The 18,334-nt window shown below is 54.0% G+C and overlaps 1 long non-coding RNA gene across 1 annotated transcript; it reads right to left on the reverse strand.

Moving 5' to 3' along the window:
• Nucleotides 1-279: 279 nt before the first annotated feature.
• Nucleotides 280-8,474, reverse strand: LOC150053670 (uncharacterized). The gene is made up of 4 exons (XR_016537877.1): nucleotides 8,411-8,474; nucleotides 5,366-5,465; nucleotides 1,742-1,882; nucleotides 280-398 (listed from the first exon to the last, which is right to left on the reverse strand). It is a non-coding gene; the product is annotated as an uncharacterized LOC150053670 (long non-coding RNA).
• Between the last annotated feature and the right edge of the window lie 9,860 nt (nucleotides 8,475-18,334).

Below are 18,334 nucleotides of genomic sequence, written 5' to 3' on the forward strand. Positions count from 1 at the left end.
AACACACAACAGGAGCATAGCAATTGTATCACAGCACCAAGATCTTCAGTGCAAAATGGAAACAAATATAAAACCAGAGTAGGTGAGGTAAAGACCCTGACGTCTTCCTTTGCATTGCCATTGCCAGCTGGGCATAGCTGGGTCACAAGAGGCTCCCACCTCTGCTAACCAGCCCAGATCCCATGTGGCCCCAGAGCCCGGCAGAACTGCTTTCTGTGGCCATCTCTACCTCCACTCTGTGCCACGTGCAGCACAGTGAATTAGCACTCTGCTTTCTGCTTAGCATTGGCAGTTGATGCCTCCTTCTCAAGCCTGGATGCAATTCCTCTTCCTGCAGATGCTCTGAGGGTCCGGCCAGGGCTTGGGCTTCCCGTCCAGGCCTCGTTCCCATGGGTGCACTGAGAAAAAAGGTGAAAGGTGCCTGGTGTTTCCTCGAAAGCCCCCACACTGCAGCCAAGTACAGAACCACATAAAAATTCTCCAGACACCCCCACCAGGCAGCCCAATAGGTGCTCACTGAGGGGATCAGAGGTGTGCCTTCTTCCCACAGAGGGAGGGGTCTGAGGTCACTGAGTGGGTCAGAGGTGAGCCTTCTTGCCTGGGCTCCCAGCTCCCCATCTGAGCACCACTCTCACTTGTGACTTGTGGAGACGCCGGCCATGCTGAGGCCTTCCCCCGTAGGCTGATTTGATGGAAGGCTTTATGGTTTCCCCTCTGCTGTGAGAGACCCAGGAACAGCTGGCCCAGGGAAACATTCACCCTCGATGCTTTCTCCACTTTTGATTTCTGTTTGTTTGAAATGACCCACCACAAAATAAACATGTCATCCTCCAAGTCCTAAAATAGCTCACCCCATGGCATTTCAGGTGGCTACAAATACCCACACAGCTTGTCACCAAAATCCTGGGGCAAGCACTTAGAGGACATGACCTAAACCAGAAACACAAGGATAAAAACACAAATGCACCTGCACAGACTGGGGAAAGGAAGGGAGCTGAGCAGCCGCGTGCGTTCTCTTCAGCTCGGTGTCTTCACGCTGCTCTCCCTCACAGCCTGAGCCACGGAGGCTGAAAAGGCTAGCAGGCCTCCTGGTGCAGCCTCTCCTGCAACCCCAGCACACCCAGGAGCCAGCAGGGCCTTCAGCAGCCAGGTCCACACCCCCTCTCACCAGAGGCTGTCTTGGCATCCTATGCCTTGGCCTTGCCCTCCTGCCAGCCCTGCTCCTCCTCCCCACCCCTGAGAACCTGGCTCTATTCTGGCTCACAAAGGGACGGGGGTGGGGGGTGGGGGGAGATCAAACAACAAGGAGGGGCAGCACTGGCAGGGACCATGCCTAGTAAGTACTTGCTGAACGTTCTGTTACTGTGGCCCTCCACCTACAAGTCCCACCAGGCCTCTGCAGGTCTCACCAGCCTCCAAACCCTCCCTGCCTTCTCACCCTACCCCAGCAGCTCACAGTCCTCCAGAAGGCTGAACCCTCCTGTCCAAAGTCTGCGCCCACCTCTGCACTGTCACTTGGCTGTGCCCCAACCCCACCTCTGCCTCGCCCTGCAATACCCCCTTAGTCCCCCAGGAAAATGGACTGCAAGGAGAGGCCCAGAGTTCTGAGGCCCTGCTGGGATTGAGTAAGAGCAGCCCAGAGGCCAGCCACTATAGAGGTGTTCCAAAGATTCAACAAGTTGAGCTTGAGTCGCCACATTCATATGCACAGACTGTGTTCCTGAGAAATTTTGCAACAAACCTGTCTCTGGTGTCCTGTTAATTTAAAAGCTCTTCTGTTTGTGTTTTGGAAGCACGCGTGCTTGAGGAGCAGGCTTCCCGCTCCACCTCGAGAAGCACGTGACACACTGGGGGAAAGGGGCTGCCAGGTGGTTTCCAGTGACTAAGGAAAAAAAAACAGATATATGAAATCAAATAAGAGAAGATCTGTTGACATTGTAACTACAGAACAGAGGCATGAGAAGAAAGTCATTTATGTAGAAAAACTAAATGATCTTGTATTTATAAAGCTCCAAACTGTGCTGCAACCTGAGCAAAATCCACACAGCCCCCTCGCAGCCCAAGGGCCAGCCACAGGTCCTTCACAGTGGCAGAACTGACAGTTCCTGGGTCACCAACCCAGAAGCACGCAGCCTGCAAGGAGAACAGCGCTCTGCCAGGCCATGCACAGGATGCAGAGCCCGGGACCCACCCTGCAGGGCCAGGATGAGGTCGCTGATGAGCTGGGGAAGGGGCCATTCAGGAAGGCCCCCTGAGCCCCCAGACCTCCTGCTGCTCCCGTGGCAGATAAGCGAAGGCGCAAGGTCTGGCTAATGGGCAAGAATCTGCAGCTGCTCAACCTAGGTCTTCACATGATTTGGGTTTTTGTTCTCTGGTTATTGCTGTGGGTTTGTTGTTTTTGTTTTTGTTTTTCATGCTAAGGCAAGATGCATTCCAGGCCCGAGCTCTAGGGCTACCTACACCCAGCCCATCTGTCTTTTCCTAATTTGCCTCCCCAGGCTTCTGACAACCACCACTCCCAAATCACAGCAGGCCTGTCTTCTGTGATTTGATATGTTTCTCTCAGTCCTTGGCCCATGGCAGGTGCTTGCTCTTTGCCTAGTAAAGGCAGAGTAGCCTCCATGCAGCCTCTCTGTGGCCTCCATGTGGCCCCCCGTGACCTCCCCATGGCCTTACAGAGGCCCAGGCTTTTCCAGAGCCTTCCGACTTTGCCCGGGCCAGATGCTCTCCAGAAGGGTGGGCTCTTTACCAACCTGCCAAAACTGGCACCACATACTCAATGATCATAAAGATGCTTAGGGGATCTCACAAGGTGACAGCCCACGGCCCCAGCATGAACAGTTTAAAGATGGTGCCCCTTCCTGTGACTGTGCGTGGTGGAAGGGGTCCCTCTTGTAGAGGCTTAACCTTACCCTGGAGACTCCGCCTTCATGCAAATTCCCTTCAGGTCTTTCCCCGCTGTGCCATGATATGGGGTGTGAACAGTGGACTCCATGAGCACTCTAGCTTTCCCACGGCCATGCCCACCCGATTCCAGGATCTCACGAAGTACTGAGCGGCTACTGTGTGAAGAACCAGCTGTGCAAGGATGCAGCGGGCTTGGCGACTTCCCCACAAGGCCCTCTGGTCACCTCTATACAAATGCCTACAGCTGCAGTGCCAGAAACACAGCCCAGGGTGGCTGCCCCAGAAGGAAGCAGTGATAAGGGAACCCCGCTGCCTCTTCCCAGCCTCCCTAGGACCAGCCACAAAGAAAAGAAGAAGGTCTGCGTCTGTGTGCTCTGCCTGACAACCTGTGGGCTCCAGCACAAGTGCACGTCAGGTTCACTGAAAGAGGCCCTCGGATGCAGCTGGCCTGCCACACACTGGACAACAGGACCTGGCAGTGCAGGGCTGCAGTGAGGACCCCTGAAAACCCCACAGTAAGAAGCGGAAATGAACTGCGGCATAAAATCACAAGGGGGTTCTAGCATATTCACTGCCACAGAAACAGGCAAGTCAGAGTGGTGGGCCGAGCTGGGAAGAGGTGCGGTGGCCACCCTGACAGTCCTCCTGCTCCCCAAGTCCCCAGAAGGCCAAACCAGACTCCGCAGAACCAGAAACTCACGGTAAGAGCCAGGCGTCCCCCATCCATGTCCGAGGCTCTGGAGTGCGCTGACAAGTAAATCTGATCGCCAAGTCCACAGTGACAGACAGGACAGAGCGCCAGAGCGCAGCCTGTGGGCCTGCGGGCCTGCGGGCCTGGCTATCCAGAGCCACACTGGGGCTACCCCACCCGAGCTGGGGCAGGGCCCTGGGCTGCCCCCCCATCCCACCCTCAAGTCAGCACCTAGCGCCTCCCCCCTCCTCCTTGCCTTCTGGAGCCAAGCCACCCTCATGTGTAGGAAACTGGAAGAAGAAGGAGGCCGGGACCACTGTCCCAGACCATCATCTTTGGTAGACCCTGCAAGGGCCTGCTGAGGAGGAGGAGGAGGAGGAGGAGAGGAGGAGGAGGAGGAGGGGGAAGAGGAGGAGGGGAGGAAGAAGAGGAGGAGGAGGAGAAGGAGGGGAGGAGGAGGAGAAGGAGGGGAGGAGGAGGAGAAGGAGGGGAGGAGGAGGGGGAGCAGGAGGAGGAATAGGAGGAGGAGGGGGAGGAGGAGGGGAATAGGAGGAGGAGGGGGAATAGGAGGCGGAGGGGGAGAAGGAGGGAGAGGAGAAGGAGGGACGGTCCAGGGCCCAGAGGGAGTAGTATCACCCCCCTCACGTTACCCTCTTGAGCTGCCCACTGGTTCCCCCCCCTCTCAAGCTGCAGCTCTGGCTTCCACAGGATAACTTTTCATCGACCCATACTCCCAATATGCTAATTACACAAATCAGAGTGTGTTGTACTCATAATAAAAAATGGTTGCCTGGCTATTTCAAGTGCTCATCTCCTCTGCTCTGTCCACACAGCTCTTCCAAGAAAAAGCAGCAGCTCTGCCCTAGCTCAGCCCCACCTCTCAGTCCCCCCACCCCAGGCCCTGCCCCCTCCTCTCTCCAGGGAATGACCAGATGAGCAAGCCACGATGCCTGTTCTGAGAATCTGCACTTTTTTTTTTTTTAACAAAGTCAAATCCAATAGTGATGATCCCGTGAAATGGCTGGTGCCAGCCTCTAGGAGAATGGGGCTGGGGGTCCATGCACAGCCTCTCCCACTCCCTCCCCACACACCCACGACTCAGGTCTCTCTTGGAGGTGGTCCACCAATGGACCAAGCCTCAATTGGGCCCCGCTCTGCCCTCCCTTTGCCAACCAGCTGGACCCCGCTCTGCCCCTCCCAGTGCCGACCAACTGCTGGAAAAGTGCACCCAGCGGAGAGACCAGGAGCGTGGCCCAGGGGTAGAGGGCTTGCCTAGCATGAACAAAGCCCTGGGTTCAGTTCCTCAGTACCAAATACACAGCAAAGGCCAGTAGTGGTGCTGTGACTCAAGTGGTAGAGTGCTAGCCTTGAGAAAGCTCAAGGACAGTGGCCAGGTCCTGAGTTCAAGCCCTAGGACTGGCAGAAAGAAAGAAAGAAAGAAAGAAAGAAAGAAAGAAAGAAAGAAAGAAAGAAAGAAAGAAAGAAAGAAAGAAAGAGAAGAAAGAAGAGAGAAAGGGAAAGAGGAAGGAAGGGAGGAAAGAAGGAAGGAAGGGAGGAAGGAAGGAAGGAAGGAAGGAAGGAAGGAAGGAAGGAAGGAAGGAAGGAAGGAAGGAAGAAGGAAGGAAGGAAGGAAGGTCCACTCAGAACTCAAGTATGGGGACTCCCGTTAGCCAAGGCTGTGAAAGTATTCTTGCCCTATCTAGAGCAGAGACATCCAATGGTAATTTGCTTTGGAGGTTTCTGTCAAAACAGAAAGAATGAAATTACCTTCTTAGCGTGGCAATATGAGTTCAGAATCAAACACACGGAAAATCACCACCAGCCTCTATATGAATGTTTTCATCCACGACTGCCTTCCTGTCTGGGCCTAAATAAATAACAATGGCATTAATAGAAAACAGCCATTTACCTTAAAGAACAGAATTTCAAACCCCACAAAACAATTGCTGTTTCAAGCCTTGATGAGAAAACAATGTTTTACACCAAATCATATTCTTAATATGTTAATTAAACCAATAAAGAAGAACTATATTTGAGTTTCCTGATCTCATAATAAAAAAAGATATGTTTGGCTATTTAAAGTGCTTGATGGAATATTTTAGATGCTTTATTTGCATAATGAATAAATGCATGGCTCACATTTCCAGTTTCAGTGGACTACTCTGAATGCTGTGAGTAGAGAAAGGAGTAAACATCTTTCACCTGTAATTAACTGGTGTTTAGAAAACCAGGGCCATAAAAGTCCACTTAATCAAACTTTCCTCCATGAGCTTCTTTTAAATTACACTTAGAAATCCATATACTGATAGTTTCATTTAACTAGTTTAACATAGTTTCACGATCACGAGATCATGTGACAAACTTCTGGAGAAAAATCACCAATTGCAAAGAAGACAATTAGCAAAACTGAATTCTGAAGCTCACAAGTACATATCAGAGACCATTAAGTTTGATTAGCGTGCTTTACTTCTGACAAATGCACCATTTCCAAACTTGGACTGCAGCACTTGGCCCATAAATGGGTAGGGAGATGAAGAGACTCAACCACGTAGAAATGTCCACAAGTCATGTCTTCCGTGGCTCAGGTAACCAAGCCAAACACAGCTTTCACATAGAAATCTCACTTCCCTCCCCGGGGCTGGGGAAAGCAGGATGCGCTCACCATACCAGAAGCCCCAGCAGGACAGCTGATCTCAAGCCATTAGTGCATATTACTGTAAGATCTTAAGCACAGGTCCTTAATTTTGCCAATTAAGTTCCCAACTGCTATGTTAATAGGCAATGTAAAAGTCTTTAGTAATAAAAATCTGTGGATTTATGGCGACTGGGAGAACCCCAGGCCCAGAATGGAGAGGGCAAGGTTCTGGGCCTGTGTCCCCAGTGTGTGCCAAGCAGGCCCTGCAGGGAACCACCAGGACCCATGGAAATGTCTTACTTCATTCCTCAGGGACAAGATAGCCAGCTTCTGCATTCTGATCACCTATACACCAACACAGTCATGACCGTTTTTATGGAGGAGAGACCAGGAAGGTCCTAAGGAGACCCAGGGAAGGGCTGACCACAGGGTAGCACAGGGACGCCCTGATGCCCTGCAGAAGCAGAGGGCGACCTCCCAGGTAGGGAACCCATGCCCGGGTCACCGGCCCCTCCACACCTCAGAGCAGCCACGCCCGGGACACCGCCTCCTCAGTCTGCCAGAGTGAGGGTGCTGAGCCGGAGTGAAGGGGAGGTGTGCAGACACCACAGCTCCCGTGTCATGAACTTCTTGTCCACTGCCGGCCCTTCTGCCTGCGGCCTTAGTGACAGAACCAAGTCCTCTATCTGGCCACACATTCACACTCTCAGCCTGGCCATCTTCCAGCCTCTCTTCCAGCCTCATCCATGTCCTAAACCACCATCTCCCAGTGAGAACACGCTGCCCCACTGGCCTCTTCCCAGAGCTGGGGTGAGGCCCTATTGAGAGAAGGCTCCCAACATAGTCACGTCCTTATCCTCTTAGTCCTTTGAAAAGACAGGAGGCAGCAGAGAAGGCCATGTCGACAGGGACTGGCATCCCCTCAGAGCCAGGGGACACTGAAGCCACCAAGAGGCAAGGACAAGCCCATCCGACGGCTCTAGAGAAGCAAAGCACAGGCCACGCCTTTGTTTCCCAGGAATGTGAGGTTAATATTCTGCATTTCCCACCACCTCAGCCCTGGTGAGTTACCACGGAGCCAGCAAACAAACCCAGTAGGTGCCTCAGAGCGTGAGCAGCAGGCGACCAACACCTGCATGTGCCCTCTTCCCGCCACAAGCTCAGGAGCAAACTCACTCCCAGAATCACCAGAAACAGCTGCCTCCGCCCCAAGAAGAACGTGGGGTCCCTCGGGGCAGGGGGACCAGTGGCCTCTGGTAAAGGAAAGGAATCCAAAATGCAGAGCTTCTCAGAGAAATCCCGCTGAGGCCTGGTCAGAACTCTTGTTCCTGAGGGGGACTTCCGTGCTCTTCCGCGTGTCACACGGGCACACCAGCAAGGATGTCAAAGCAGAGCAGCTGTGGGGCCTGGGGCTGTGGAATCACCAGGCTCTGGGGGGAGGGGCCGGGCTCACGGCGCTGCTGTCCTGGTGGCGGATGCTGCCTCTGGGCTGGCCTCCTGGTGGCACTGCCGTGGCTGTCCCCAGGGGCCAGGCTGTGGCCTGGGGCAGGGTGGGGGGTCATCTGCTAAGCCTAGCAGGCCTATGAACAGCACTGCCCTCTGCCAAGTGTACTGAGGAGACCACAAGGTTTCAAGCTGTGTTGCTTTGGGGTTCTTTTCCCAGCAACACCTTTCTATTTTTAAAAAATGTGAATAATTTCACACAAAAGCAGTGATGAAATATGCATGAACATTTTCCCACAGTAAGAAGACTTGTTTCCAAGGGCTGCAGTGCTGGGAGCCATTTGATTAGGATATAATACAACAGAAACAACATGGCAGAAAGTGTAGATCCAATAACCACACAGCCCCGGACCCAGTGCCCCTCCATCAACGCATGGGAGACCGCGCCCCAGGCCCCTTTCCTAGCTGCAGTCAGGAAACGAGGTCCCAGTGTGTCCCAGCCACCGGGCCCTGGCTGAAGACAGCCATCTTGTCCTGTCCAGGGACAAATGTGTCCCCCACCTGGCTGGGACAGCTCTGGTTCCTCCAGGGCCATCGTCACCTCCTCCCTCTGCCCTGACTGCCAGGCCCTTCGTGGATGTGCTTCTAGAAACGTCTAGAAAGTCCCTGCCCCGGCTGCCCTCTGGCTGAGCCTGCCCCGGGAAGCAGCCTTCCCTTCCTCTCTCGCCGCTCACCACAGAATGGGTCCTCTCCTCCGGAGTGCGCCTCTTCCCGCCATGCTTTCTCAGGACTGAGTTTCCACGGAGTTGTTTGTGACTTCATGGATGCTGTCCTCTTTGGCTGACTTGGCGACATCCTCAGCGGGTCCCGTGAGGGGAACGATGGCTTCCTCATTAGCATAGGGGGCTCCATGTGCTCTCTCCACATCCCTGGGTCCCCGTACTCCTCACAACCGCCTCCTGGCCTGGATTCTCATCCTCATTTGCAGATGGCTTCCTGAGGGACCAGTGTGGAGTCCTTCCAGAGGCCTGCCCTCTGCTGCCTGGACGCCATCCCTCCAGCCAATTAGCACTGGATTCTCCCAATGCAATTGTCACTGGCTCCTTCCCATTGGCAAATCCACTGGGACTCTTAAGTTCATCACCAAAGCATTTCACCTACAAGAGCCCAGCCAAACCCTCCAGGATGGCCCTGGGGCACAGCCCGCCCACCCCTGAACATCCAGGCCAGGGGAAGCACTGAGGAGGGGAGCCCTCCAGACCGCTAAACAGCTGTTGAATGTAATAAGGATTTTCTCTCATTGAACCACATTGAATCCAGCCCAACGCCGAGTGTCCCATCTTCCTTTCAGTCAAACCCACCGGGAGAGGGAGAGGGGTTTAGGAGAGTTACTGACCATCCATCTGATAGGGAAGGGGTAAATAAAAGCAGATCGCACTCAGGGAAAAGCATGAGCAGGTTTTCAGCCTCCCTCACAAAGAACCACTTCAGTATTCTTTGAGCTTTACAGTGAGTGGGTTTGACTTCTGCAATTTACAACAAAAGAAAATACATTCTTCCCCAAACTCTGCACCCTTCCAAGCGAAATATGTACAGAAGCATTGTTTGGCTAGTGTGCTTTGTCTTTGTAGCCTGGGACTGCCTGCCCTTTGCGAGCCTCCCAGGGCCCCTCTCCAAGGCCTGGCCTGCACCCCACCACAGCCAGGAAGGCCAAGCACAGAGGCCATTGGCTTCCCCAGCCACTGAGAGGGTAGTGTAGAGCTGGGATGGGCCCCCATCCTGCCCTGTGTGGCCCAGGTGCCCCTGCAGGCTCAAGACCTCTTCAACCTGAACTCACATGGTCAGCTTTCCACCGGAGCACAAAAGGTCACCGAGGCTGCAGCCTGCTGTCCTATCAGTGAGGAAGCCTCAAACCTAACTGCACACAGGTCCTGCGGGCCAAGGTGTCTCCTCCCACCTCATCTGACACCAGATAGAGCCTGGCACTTCCCCTGACAGAATGTCCACACTGGACCCCTACGTGCTGCATGTGAAGCCGGGTATGTGTCATTCCAGCCACTCCCAAACCAGAACCCGTGGGGTTCTCGACAGGGGCTTCCTTGCATTGTCACTGCTTCATCTATGGCTGAGGAAAGTGCCAGTGCCTCATGAGGGTTGCTGTCACTCAGCAACAGGTAAGGACACGAGCCCTTCCCAGGGAGCCCAGGCCACAGGGATGCACAGACACAAGGACTCATGGGTCCCCGGACACATGGATGTCCAGACATGATCACACCAATGCATGGGGCATGGACACGCAAATGCATAGACGCACAGACTCATGGTCACATGGACACACAGAAGCAGACATGTGCATGGAGGCACAGACACATGGACTACAGAGGCAGACATGTGGGTACATGGATGCAGAGATGCCCAGATGCACAGGGCCATGGACTCAGGTGCAAGGATGCATGAGTGCACAGACATATGGATGTCCAGAGGCAGACATGTGGACACCCGGGAGCCTGAGTGTCGACACATGGACACACGGATGCATGGACACCAGACATGTGGATGGTGGGACTGAGCCAGCGCCTAACACAAACGCCAACCACTCCCCCTGAACATGCAGGCCACGCCAGTTCCCAGCCACAGTCTCCTCCCGTCACTCCGCCTCTGCACGTCTGCTGCGTCTGCCCTGGGGAAGATGAAGGTCAGCCTAGATAGATGCCCCTTGGGCAGAGGGCAAAGCTAGTCTTTGCATGGCGGGCAGGGACCCTCCCGACAAGGACAGACCAGGGAAGTGCCCACATGAGGCCCCATGCTCCTTCTCAGGTAAGCACAAGCGCTCTGCACCCAGTGTCCCCACGCCTGTTATAAATGCTACATCTGGCTTGCTGAGTTAATTAACAGAATGAAAATAATGTTAAAAACAAAATGAGCTAATGCCGTGCTCCGCCACAGCAGCAAGAGGAAAATAAACCCTTCAAAATTCTGAATAAAGCAAGAACGAACCCATTTATCAGTGTCTAATTAAATACCCCCATTTCTTCAGAAAATAAATTTCCATAATTCTTTCCTCAATTAGACCAGTTAACTTCTACTTATGTGCTTTTCTCTTAAAAGTTTTCTTAATTTGTCACTCTCAGCTCTTGATACCAAATGTCCACATTCAGTGGCTTTCGAAGGCCTCCAGGACTATCAAGCCTGTCTGTCTGTCCTCCACCAGTCTGGCCTCACCCTTTCTCCCCTCTCTTCTGCATGACAGTGGCTAAGCACATCTGTGGCTCGAGATGCCCTGGCAGATGGCCTGGGAGCCAGGCCTGTCCCCCTCTGACCAGCAGTGACCAGGACACCATGGAAAGTGAGTCCCCAGGGGAAGAAGAACAAAGCACTGAGGAGTGCTGCCAGAGTCTAGAGAGATCTCGTGAGGTCTACCTGCTGCACGTGTCAAACCAAGCTCCATTTCCAAGTGCCAAATTGTTCCTGGGCCTGGCACTGCCCGGTCCTGCTCCACTGCCACCCTCAGACCACGGAGGGCCGTGCTCTCAGAGAGAGGAGTTAGCACTCTGGATCCAGACCGAGAGACCGAGAGGCCTGGCTTGGAGCCCCACCAGGCCCCTCAGACCTGTCCTGGCCCCACCTCATCATCTCCTGTCTTCAGTCTGGCCTCGAGGCTCAGGTACACACCCCCTGCTGGCCTGGCACCTGGGTGGCCACCCCGTTCCATGACTGCGTCTGGGCCCCAGAGGAGGCCTCAGCGCCCGGGAGTGCAGAGAGACGGGCCCAGCTGGTACTGCTCTCCTGGCACCCTCACCCTCAGCCACAAGCAAGAAAGACGTAGAAACCCATATGGATGAGGATCTCAAATTGCCAACTTTGATACATCTTTCCAATATCCTAAAACCCTTAATGAAGATGTGTGCAAGATTAACCGCCACAATTAGGGAGAAAGGCTCTTTGTTTCCTTCCACACGGAATCAGCTGCTTATTGAGCTTATTTATAATACCTTCACATCTTCCAAAGTCAAGGAAACAGAGAGCGCACGCAGCACGCCAAAACACATCCTGTGTAATTATCTTTGCAGGAAAATGAGGACAAAACTGAGATAAATCTCAAGGCCCATCGGCTGATGGAAACCCGCAAGAAAGAGGAACACACACACACACACACACACACACACACACACACACACAAACACACACACACACACACCCTCCTCGGACTTGCTCTGTTTCACAAGCAACACCCTTTTTCCTTGAGCCCTTCGTGACAGTGCCTCCTGACCAGCACTTCATGGGAAGTAGCAGCGCAGATTCTCGGGAAGATGACACCTTAGGCCGCTCTCACCTGAGGTCCTCCACGTGCGTCCACAGCCCTAACTGCCCAGCTCCAGGCTGGGCAGCAGAGGAGCCTGGTGTTCAAGCACCGCCACCCACTGGGGTGCTGGGGCAAAGCCCCCATGCCCTGCCCTCGGGGGCTCTGTGCGTGGCGTGTGGGAGGGCCGGGGTGCTGGCCTCCAGAGCAGCTGCTATGACTGCCCCTACCACGGAGTCCAGAGCTGCTCAACAGACCATACCTGTCTGGGATTCCCCTAGCCTTCCACATGCCACCTCCTCCATCTGACCACCATGAGCTGTGGCTCGCCCCCTCCACGGAATGCAGCAGAGGCCTTCTCCACACAGCAGGACCCGCCCTGGGCCTCCGCTTCTTACTTGAGGAGCAGAAAGGTGAAGCACTCCCGCTCCTGAGCTCTGAGTGTAGAACTCAGCATCCTGGGGCATGATAAGTGCAATGCAACATGGTATCGTAACTGAAATGGACTCCAGGAAATCCGAATAAGAGGTGTCCTGGTGTTTTATTTCCTCCTTGGTAGCTGTGTGTGGTTTCTGTACCTTTCTTGCAGTAAGTTCATCTGTTTTGGGGGAGAGCAAGGTGAGCACAGACATGGAGGGGGAGGGGGACGCACAGCCGAGGGACACCCAGACGCTGGGTCTCAGCGACGCCCCTGCTGTGGGGAAGGGGGTTCCGCATCCCAGGAGGCTTGTGGAAATACAGGAGGCATGCACAAGACATCTTCAACTCCATGTCCAAGCCCACTACACATCACTGGAAGGCCGAGGGGCAAAAGCATGCAGGAAGGACATTAAAATGTACGCTCTGGGTGACACTGTCCAAAAAGAGAAAGGCACTCACTACCTGACTCATGAAACGACAACCCTTCTGTACAATGCCTTAATAACAATAAAATTATATCAAAAATAAGCAAGACTGCAGCTCCATCGCTTCCCTGAAAATGGCACGTGCAAAATACTTGTATGTTTACACATATGTCTATATTTTGGGTCTAACATCCACAAGTGAGAGAAAAAGTGACACCTGGTAAACAAAATAAGCCAACCCCAGTGGCTTACACTCAGGATCCTAGCTACTCAGGAGGCTACGACCAAAGAATCAACGTTCAAAGCCAAACTGTGGGGGCTCCCATGGCCTCATTCAGGGTTCGTTACAGCCCAGGCTGGCCCCCAGCGGCACTACCACCCCAAGTACCCAGGCTGGCCTATCGGGGCCCAGGGTGAGCAGTGACACTGACACACCAGCCACCACCGGGAGCAGGACCCAGAGGCGGCCAGGCTTGGAGGTTTCTGAGGAAAATGAGCCTGGGACCAGAGCCACCAGGTATGAAGATGCGGGCAGCTGGCCAGATGGACCTGTCACCCGACCCAGCTGGTGGGCTGGCCTACCTGAGGGACAAAGAGCCTGGAGGAGGCCTCCAGCCCTGCTGCTGGGACAGCCAAGGGGCAGGAGGGCCAGCAGGGAGGGGAGTGGATGGGGGGGGTGGAACAGGGGTAGGAGGGTGGGGGGAGGAGGAGGGGGAAGGGGAAGGGAGGGGAGGACCATGGGGTAGGCAGGGGAGCAGCTGAGTTCTAACCTTGAAGCTTCAAGGAATACAAGCACACTGGTCTGAGGAATGCATTTTGTGCAAATCAAGAATCAAGAAGATTGAAAACAACCAGGGAGTTACTCTGCTGTTCAAGAAGCGTCTTAGAAGCTACTGAGAAGAGCCTTTCCGCCCGGGAGGCGAGCGCTAAGACCATCTCCCCATGAAAACGGCTTAGTCAGGGACGCATGCTTACACTCAGCTTCCAACCAGAAAGAGGCTTCTGTGGGGTGTGAGGAGAGGCCAGCCGGCCTCTGGTCACAAGTGCCTCAGAGGGCAGGAGGCAGAGGGCAGCCAGGGGCAGGCACTTGCCACGAGAAAACAGGCTGTGAAGGACCTCAGACAGGGCGCCAGGAGTAAAGGCAGGCATTTCCTTACCTGTATTGCATCAGTTTTGAATTAATTATAAAATGGAAAATATTATACAAAATTTAATTATAAAAAATGACAAATGAAAACCTATGACACTATAGACATATGTTTTATTTCATAAATTAATATGTTTCTGTGACATACAAACCCTTAGCCTAATTGTGATTGAGTTCACTACAAAAAGTCCCGGTGATTGTAACTAGAGATTCCCTCCTTGAACACTTGTATGTTAAACTTGTCATTTAAAATATGATGTCAAGGGCTGGGAGTTTGGCCTAGTGGTTAAAGTGCTTGCCTAGCATGCACGAAGACCCGGGTTCGATTCCTTGGTACCACATACATAGAAAAAAGCCAGAAGTGGTGCTGAGGCTCAAGTGGTAGAGCTCTAGCCTTGAGAAAGTCCAAGGACAGTGCTCAGGCCCTGAGCTCAAGCCCAGGACTGGCAAAAATAAATAAATAAAAATAAAATAAAATATGATGTCAAAATCAACGTTAATAAATTCTTTAAAAAAATGACAGATGGAACCTCCTAGCTGCAAGACTGTCGGCCCACCCCTTTCTCCTCCTCCCCTCCCTCCTCCCCCTCCCCAGACCCTTCCTCCTTAGATCCTCAGGGCCACCATCTGCCTCCTCCCTCCTCACACTCACCCTCCTCCTTCCTCACACTCACCCTCCTCCCTCCTCACACTCACCCTCCTCCCCTCCTCACACTCACCCTCCTCCCCTCCTCCCTCCCTCTCCTCACCCTCACCCTCCTTCCATCCTCGCGCTCACCCCCTCCCACTGTCTCACTACCCAGATCAACCCTCACCTTCTCAGTGGGCCTCCCACATCCTACCCTCTCCCCTGTGTACAGCCACTGCCCAGACCTCCCCTCCCCTCCTCAGCTCCCACCCTCATTCCACAGACTCTCCCTCCTCTGCCTGCCCTCTCCCCTCCTGGAATCCTCTCAGCCTGGGCCTCCCACCTCCTCAGGTTCATCCCCACCCCGCCTTCTCTGCCTCCTCACCCTCCCTTCTGCATGTGGCTGCCCTGCCTTCCCTCTGGGGGAGGGGCACTTGCTGTCTTCAGTGCCTGCAGCCTCTCTCATGGGGGCTGCACTTTCTTCCTGGAGCACCCCTCAGTCCTCAGCAAGCCTGCCCTCGCCCATCTTTCCCGGGCTGCACGCCTCCGGCCCGCGACAGGGTTCACATTTGGGCCCCTTGTGGGTCAGTGCTGGCCCTCGACCTTCCCCCTCCCTGGCGTCCTCAGGTGACAGGAGGCGGCGGCTGTGCCCAGCCTCCGTCTCCAGGACTCGGGTGAATGCCCAGGGCACACCCGAGAGCCCGTCAGGGCTCACCGCTGCCTGCATGCCCAGCTCCGTGCGGGAGGACCTGCTCCCGAGGCCAGCACGGTACTCGCCCGGTGGGCAGTCTTGTCCCCGGGTGTGGTGTCCCCGAAGGCTGAGTGCTAAGCACAGGCATCCTGGCTAGGTCAGCGTCCTGATCGCGGGGAATCTGAGGACCAGGAGAGAAGAGGCGTTTTCGGGAGTGAAACGTGCTTTACATTTGTGTGTATGGACAGGCACTGTGGCTGTCCCGTGCCCTCACACAGGGCTTCCGATGCCGCCACGTCGGGAATGGGGCCGAGCAGACTGCCTCCCCGATCCAGCCTCCTCTCACTGGAACCACGCCCAGCCGGCACCTCTTTACGAAGGTGGAGCCCCAGACAAAACGCCACTCTCCCGACCACTCACCTAGTGTACAACGTGGTACACACAACTTTCCAGTGGCCAAAGAGGCCATGGCGTTCTTACATTTTTCTATCTGGAGCCACATTTCACATCAATTCCCCACATTTTTAGGGAGGTAAACAAACACGTCCCCAGCAAAATTCTTTTGTTATTTTTTTGTTAGTAGTGAGGCTTAATCCACTTGTTTGCTCGTGGCTGGTGTTTGGCCCCTTGAGCCATGTCTTCAGGGCAGCCTTTTCTGAGGGTTATTTTGGAGATGGCCTCTTGCAGAGTTTCCTGTCTGAGTTGGATTTGAACTTCTACCCTGCAAGTCTCAGCTTTGATCCACAGGCATGAGTCAGATCCCAGCAAGTTTTAATGAGCACCTTGTTCTGGCCACTGTGCTAACTTCAGGGCTGAGAGAAAGGAGTATTTCACTGCGCTTGAATTTAAAAGACAGCGAGACTTAGCCATAAAGGAGTCTTTTAAATTCAAGCACAGTAGAGTACTGGGGCGAGCTAGAATCACCTCAGTCAGAATGGCAGCCATCAAGAAAGCAAGCCACAAATGTTGGCAAGGACTGGGAGAAGTGAGCGGAAGCTCAAATAGACAGTTGAGAGGAACGTAAACTAGCACCACCACTATGGGAGTGGGTGGGCAGGTGACTCAAAGGTAGAGATCAGATCTGCCTTCTGAGCTGCCATTTATCCAAAAAGACTAAATCAAAATACTACGAAGACGCCTGTGTGCCTGCGTGTAAACAGCGCCCAGCGCAATCTGCAGCAAATCACAATCAGCTGAGGGGCCTGCCACATGAACAGATGAAGACGTGCTAGAGCTCTTTATCTCCATCTATACACATACTAAACAAATGATGGACAAGGGGACACGCCCATGGAGAAAGAGGAAATCATGCCATTTGCAGGAAAATGGATTCAACTGAAGGATTGCAGGCTGTCCTATTGGGACAAGCCAATCTAAATGTATACACACACACACACACCTGCACGTGTAAGCACACCCGTACACACACATACACATACACCTCAAGTATAAGTCTAACTAAGGGACTATTTAGGAAGAGACAAGGAAGGGAAAGATGGTAAAGAATACTGGAATACATTTAGTCAGAATAGATTGTAGCTATGAAACTGGAACAAGGAAATTTGTCACATTTGTTTCGGGAGGAAGCAGGGGGATGAGAATTGGAATACAGGTATAGAAAAGAAGCAAGGAAATCACAGCATAGCTAGTATAAGCTAATTCTAAAAATTCAGTGAGAACAGAACCAAAACGAACACAGCCAGAGCCCACAGCCCTCGCAGGTAACACAGCTGCCTGCCCTGCCCGGAGCCATCTCGGGAGAGGCAGGTCCAGGAGCAGGCACAGAACCACCAAGCACCACTCCCCTCGGGGCTATGGCCTTCTTGACACTCCTGGGAGATGCAGGAGACAAAAGGAGACGGAGAGCCGTGGTCCAGAGGGAGGAAGGGGAGAGGAGAGGAGGGAGGAAGGGACATGCAGAGACAAGGCAGGTAGGGCTGGAGGGAAAGAGAGACAGTGGCTGGCCATGACTGTGCCCACGACTTCTCCTCCTCCTCTTCCTTCTTCTTTCTCCTTTTCTTCTTGTTCCTCCTCCCTCTTCCTTCTCCTCCCCCTCCTCCTCTTCTTCTTTTCTTCTTCCTCCTCCTCCTTCGTCTTCCCCTTCCTTCTCCTCCCCTCCTCCTCCTCCTCCTCCTCCTCCTCCTCCTCCTCTTCTTCTTCTTCTTCTTATTATTATTATTATTATTATTATTTCTAGGCCAATGTTCCACTCTAAGGCTCCCCTGCAGCCCTCCAGGCAGCTGCATGAGCCACCTCCCCACAACTTGGGAGAGCAGTGGGCAGTTGTGTGAGACACCCCTCGGGCTGAAGGAGCCTGGAGCCCTCCTCTAGAAAGCAGAGGCCACGGCGGGGAGGCCCACACAGGGGAATGTTTCTCAAGCCTCATCCCGAGTGCATAGAGACACTGCAGCTGTTCACAGCAGCCTCAGACCTGGGGGAAGGAGAGTACCCAGAGAAGGGGTCAGAACAGCCCCATGACCTGCTGGCAGCCTGTTGGAGCACGCGGGGCAGAGGCGGGGGGGGGGGGGGGGGGGGGGGGGGGAGGGGGGGGGGAGGCTTCCTGAAGGGTGCAAAGCCTCGGGGCTAGATCGCCCCAAGACTCTTGGTTGACCCCTGAAAATCAGTGAGGGCTCTGTGGAAATTAACCAAACTTATAATTCTGACAGTGGAGTTTGGGAAGGAGGCTAGCTTGCCAAAATGATGCTTTCTTCTTTAATTAAAATCCTTTGTTAAGTGCCAAGCTAATACCTTCCCTGGAGATAGCTGGCTGACATCCATCACCTCCGGGGTGCCTTCCGAGGAGGCTGGGCGGGCCCAGGAAAGGAGAGCTTCCTTGGGGCCCGGGTACAGTCCACGCACAGAGGGGAAGTCACCCCACGGGGCCTGCAGGGAAGGAGGGGCCCGGCGCCGGACCAGCACTTGGCAAAGACCAACTTCCAGCCACCACGTCCATGGTCACTTCCTCCTGCACACAGCGGGTCCTCCCGTCACTTCCTCCTGCACACAGCGGGTCCTCCCGTCACTTCCTCCTGCACACAGCGGGTCCT

This window comes from Megascapheus bottae, chromosome 15 (genome assembly GCF_031878675.1).
Source record: "Megascapheus bottae isolate mThoBot1 chromosome 15, mThoBot2.hap1, whole genome shotgun sequence".
NCBI lineage: Eukaryota > Metazoa > Chordata > Mammalia > Rodentia > Geomyidae > Megascapheus > Megascapheus bottae.